Source organism: Protopterus annectens, chromosome 8.part0 (genome assembly GCF_019279795.1).
Source record: "Protopterus annectens isolate FY-2018-M chromosome 8.part0, PAN1.0, whole genome shotgun sequence".
NCBI classification, from domain to species: Eukaryota; Metazoa; Chordata; order Ceratodontiformes; family Protopteridae; genus Protopterus; species Protopterus annectens.
Genome location: NC_056741.1, coordinates 1737332599 through 1737338598, shown reverse-complemented (window position 1 = coordinate 1737338598; position 6000 = coordinate 1737332599).

Below are 6000 nucleotides of genomic sequence, written 5' to 3'. Positions count from 1 at the left end.
CTATACTGCTGGCCAAAGGCTTCTCCTAATGGAACTCTCCTCTCTTACAGCTTAATAAAGGCACATAAAATGCGTGCTCTCCTACTGGAAGAACCCGTACCTTTTTGCACCCTCCCAACCTGAACAAATAAAGGAATAACCCACCGCTGGTCTGGCAAGAAAGCAAAAAGGAATTTAAAAGTGTAGGTTATTTTATGTGTTTAAGTTGCTGGCTTGCAAAACCACTTGGACAAAAGAACTGCCACCAAAATATGAAACAAAACTCAAATTGGGATTTACATTTATCTTTTCCTTATAATACCCACTGTTAAAAACCACTAGTGGGCAGCAAAACCTCAGATAACTAAACTACCTATTCCGAGCCCAAATTCATAAAAACCTTATCCTTTTCAAATTGTCCTTATCTTCTCCTAAGCCACATAATATAGTGGCCTGCAAACACTAACATATATTTGTGATATCAGAAGTTTACCTGAGGAAAACCACAAATTCTTCCTCTGTGACTGATTGGCTTTCTTGGTTTTTAGGTTTGTCCCCGCTCCGTTCGCCCTTGCTATGCTTGGGCTAACTCCGCTCCCCTACCCTACCCCCATTCCCAGACACCCCCATATCAATTACATTTACACCTATACACCACACCCACACAAACCCCTCCCACCTCCAACACACCTCCCTAGCCAATTCCACACAGCATCCAATTAAACCACACACACCCTCGATCAACACTCCACTTCACTCCCTGCACTAATGCCTTACAACATCCTATACTAACCTTGACACTTACAACATGACATCTCTAACTAAACCTTCACACACAGTAGTCCTGTTATACACCATTAGCATTACCGCAATCACTCTACTAACAATCATTACCAGCTACCAAACACATCTTACATACGCACTGGTAATCCCCTACAAAGGAACATCCTCCGACACTACATGCACCAAACCATTTACACAGTTATCCACATATAACTATCACACCATCTCTATCCAACACCTCAGACATAAACTATATACAGCAAATAGACAACCCCACAGCACTCTCAAGTACATAAAACTTATCAACAAACTGGTCAAACTGTATGCACACCTGAAAACAGCACTAATATGCTGCAGTGATATACATCCTAACCCAGGGCCCCTGACACCAGAGAATACAAGCCCAGACCTAAATTCTACCCTACTCCAAAGGCCCACAAACTCACTCCTCATCATAAATCTAATAATTAGAAGCATAGTAAATAAGGTACATGACCTCCATGCCTTAATCTCCTATTACCATCCAAAACTCATTATGCTAACAGAGACCTGGCTTAAGCCACATATTCATAACAATGAAATCACACCACCAGGCTACAATATAATCAGAAATGACAGGGTAGTAAAAAGGGGCAGAGGGGTAGCAATATTATATAAAACATACCTTATCTTAGAAAAATTAGACACAACAACCTCAGACCTTAACAATACCAAACTCATACTCACCAAACTAACAATTAACCCACATAAACATATTAACATAATAGGATGCTACATCCCCACAGGGAACAATATTACAACCACAGAAAAACTCCTAGAATGGATAAACAACACCCTTCCCAAAGAAAACGTAATATTAGGTGACCTTAATATTGACTGGAACAACTGCTCCAGTCAAAACCCTATCTCCCATATCAACCTACATGGACAGACCCAACTTATAACCTCCCCAACTAGAACAGACAAGAAAACAAAACATAAATCCATACTAGACTGAATACTAGTATCTCATCCCTCCCATATATCTCATGCCGGGTGCCTTCCTGACACCCTCAGTGACCACCAATCTATTTTCATAATTAGAGGCAAAACTCCCCAACTAAATCAAGAAACTGTCAGGGAATGCAGGAACAGAAAAAAACTTCAGCCAAATTAACTTCATCAATGACCTAAAACTTTGCAACTGGACCCCTTGAAAACCTTAGACCTAGACAAAGCAGTAATATACTTCAATACCACCTTCATGAACATCCTCAACCACCATGTTCCCCAGAACACAAAGAATCAGAACAAAACACGCACCATGGCTAACTTTAAATACCAAAACACTACTTAGAGAGAGGAACAAAGCATGGTCAAACTACCGTTAAAAACAAAACCCAAACAATTAATCAAACATACCAGCATTTACGGAACAAAGTCAAATAACATATTAAACTAGATAAAACCTCCTATTACCAAAACTTACAGAACAAACTTAAAACAAACCCAAAAAAAGTTCTGGACTAGTGTCAACACTGCACTGAAACCAGGAAAAACAACCACACCACCCCCAAAATAGTGAACGACCAAGGCAACATCCCTACACAGCTCAACAAATTCTTCACAGAAACTATCCAAAACCTGGCCAACATACAACTGAACACTAACATCACACCCCCAATAGTGACACCATCTTTACCCAAACCAAATCTCAATTATCCCACCTTTATCTTCAACCCAGTGCCAACCAAAAACGTACAAAACTTAATCTGTAAACTCAAACCATCCACCACAGCTGCAGACAAAATACCTTCCGAATATATGCAACTAGCTGCAGAAGCAATAGCCTACCCTGTCTCCATACTAATAAACAGATCAATCTCTGAATGCAAAGTACCCCAGTTTTGGAAAATATCACACATAACTCCACTGCACAAAGGGGGTACATCACTTGAACTCAGTAACTATAGACCCATAGCTATACTATCCTCTTTTCAAAACTCCAAGAGAAAGCTGTCCACATGCAACTAATGAGCTACCTCTTAGAGAACCAATTAATATCCAGTCAGCAACATGGCTTCAGGCCCCACCATAGTACCACCATCGCTCTCACATCATTTACTAATATTATCAATACCCACAGAAACAACGGACTACTAGTAACTGCTACTCTATTAGATCTGCCCAAAGCCTTTGACATGGTCAGTCACAAAAAAACTACTTTACACACTAACTACACTAAACCTCAGCATCTCTACTATTTCTTGGTTTAGGTAGTTAAGTGGTAGGCAACAAGCTGTAAAATGGAAAAACCAAATCTCTCTCCTACTACCTATCTCCCTAGGGGTACACCAAGGATCTATCCTTGGTCCTCTACTTTTTACCCTATTTACTAATCAACTACCATCCAATATACCTAAAGCCTCAGTAGTCCAATATGCCGATGATACCATAATAATCTGTGCAGCTAACTCCCCAGACCACCTCCTCTCCATCACATAAGAATGCTTTACCCTGGCAGAAACATGGATCACCAATCAAAACCTCATCCTAAACCTAGCCAAAACAAAAATACTCCTCTTCAATCTCCGTAGATCCACACCCCCCTCATCAAACCTTCAAATCTCCTCAAACAATAACACCACCATCACACCCAGCAGTCATGCTAAACTACTAGGACTAGAAATGGACAATAACCTTAAATTCGACATTCACATTTCACAAACAATCCAGAAAGTACACAGAAAAATGGGTCTACTTTATCGCAACAAACAATTTCTCACCACTCACTCTAAGGTCACTACAGCCAGGACACACCTCCTATCCACCCTCCTTTATGCTTCCCCTGTACTTACCAATCTTCATAAAACAGAGCTCAAAAAACTAGATAGCTGTTATAATAAAATAGCCTGATTTGCCACAGAAGCACCTTCTAGAATTCACCACTGTGAAAGTCTCAAAAAACTGAACTGGTTAGAATTCCTCCTGACCCTACAAGTCAACCAACTAACACTCGCTCACAAAGTACTACACAATCCAGGCAATACCCCTGCTCTTCACAAACTACTCCAACCTTAGACCACTACCAGATCCCTAAGATCAAGTGCCCAACAACTCCTCAAGTTATGTAACTTTAAAAATGAGGCAGGCAGATCAGTTTATAGCCACTATACTCAGAAGTAATCTCTGCCTAACATACAAAGCTATGTCAAACCCAGAGCTGTTGGACATGCTCCACATAAAGAAATCCCAATCCCTCCGAGCTACATGCTCTAGGGACCTAAACCTTGTCACCACAATAAACAGAACATGCTGGAGGGATAGATTCCTATCTCAGAGACTTCCCATACTCTGGAACAAACTACCTATCTATATCAAACAAAGCTCCTCATTAGCACTCTTCAAGAAAAATCTTGATGATTGGATGGGAGATAGGAAATTCACCCTGGGGATCACTTCTGTGGCTCCGCTTGACAGGGGCACAGGAAAATAATTTTCTTGGGTGGCAAAAGCCAGGGTACCATTTGGCTAGGCTTATATAGGCCCTAGGGCCAATAGCCTAGTACCTACCTATGAACCTATGAACCTATATCTCTAAAATCTGGAACTCCCTTCCAGCCCACATAATAAATAACAACTCCACAACCCAATTCAAAAAACTACTCAAAACACACTTCCTAAATCATAGACTATGCACCTGCACCACTCCAGGATAGGAAATCAATAGCAACTATTCCTAGGTGTATTACTATATCTATGTCTGCTTGAAATTCAAACTTATGGTATACCTGTGGCTACAGTAAATGCCTAACAAATGTAACCTGCAATTGTTGCACTAATATACCTTATGTAAACGTTGTGTAAACTTATCATCTTATAACTGCTACACTTCCGTAAGGAGTGTACTAAATGTTTTCTACGTATATTGTATACTGTATAATGCAGAAAGTACTAATGTTAATCACACCAACTTTTGTTATGTCCTGTACTGCACTGGAGCTTTTCTCCCCAAACCTCCACTGAAAATGGACATATATCCAGCTGGACTCTCCCGGTCAACAAATGTAAAATAAATAAATAAATGACCACAATAGTTAACACAGCATCACAACTTCTAATTAGCAATGATATACACCCAAACCCCAGCCCCACAACTACCTCACACTCACCTAGCAAAGCCTCCTCTCAACCTCAAAATATAATAAACACACCTTGGCAAAAAATAGTATATTACTAATAAACCTAAATATCAGAAGTCTAACAAAGTTCAAGACTTTCATGCCACACTCTCTCTGTATTCACTTGGCACAGTTGGGTTAACAGAAACATTAAAACCACAAACTGAAGGCAATGAAATTATCCCCCTGGCTCTAACATTCTCAGACAAGACAGGAAGAGTAAAAAAGAAGGAACACTATGACCTCTAAACTCAAACATCTCAGCTACAATAACACTGAGATTCTATTTGCAAAATTAAAAATTAATAATAACAAATACCTAGTCATATGGGAGTAACCTCACTACATTAGACAACATATTTCAATGGAACACAAAAACCTTTTCCCAAGAAACTATAATAATAGGAGATTTCAACATACACTTGTATACCTGTAATGCACAGAACCCCACAAATCATATAAATCTCTATGGCTTTACAAAGCTTATCCAAATGCCACTAGAATAGATAAAAAAATCAAATAAATAATCTATCCTTGACTGAACTCTCACTAACAAAACCCCATAGTATCAACACTTGGGCTGTTTACAGCCTAAGTGACCACTCACCAACCTTCCTACTGAGATAAAAGAGCAATATTATCAAAACTACTGTTTACCGCCAAATCAGGACCAAAACAATCTCAATCGACAGACTCTAGTGACCACACTTAGCCAATGCAACTGCTCTATTCTGAAAGAACTATCTCTAAACACAGCCATTGAATATTTCAACAACATATTTTTAAATATCATTAATGACTTCACATTCCCTAGGAGAGTCATAACTAAAACAAACATCACCCCTTCGCTAACCAAAGAAACTAGAAATCTTCTCAAATGTAGAAATAAAACCTGGAAACTCTGGGACACTACTAAATCTCTACAAAACTGACTTATCATACCAGCAACTCAGAAACAAAGTCAAAACCCAAATCAAGCTGGATCAAAAAAAATACTACAACAACATACAAATAGCATATCCAAACAACCCACAGACATTTTGGTCAGCTATCAAAACTATACTGCACCCCACACAGG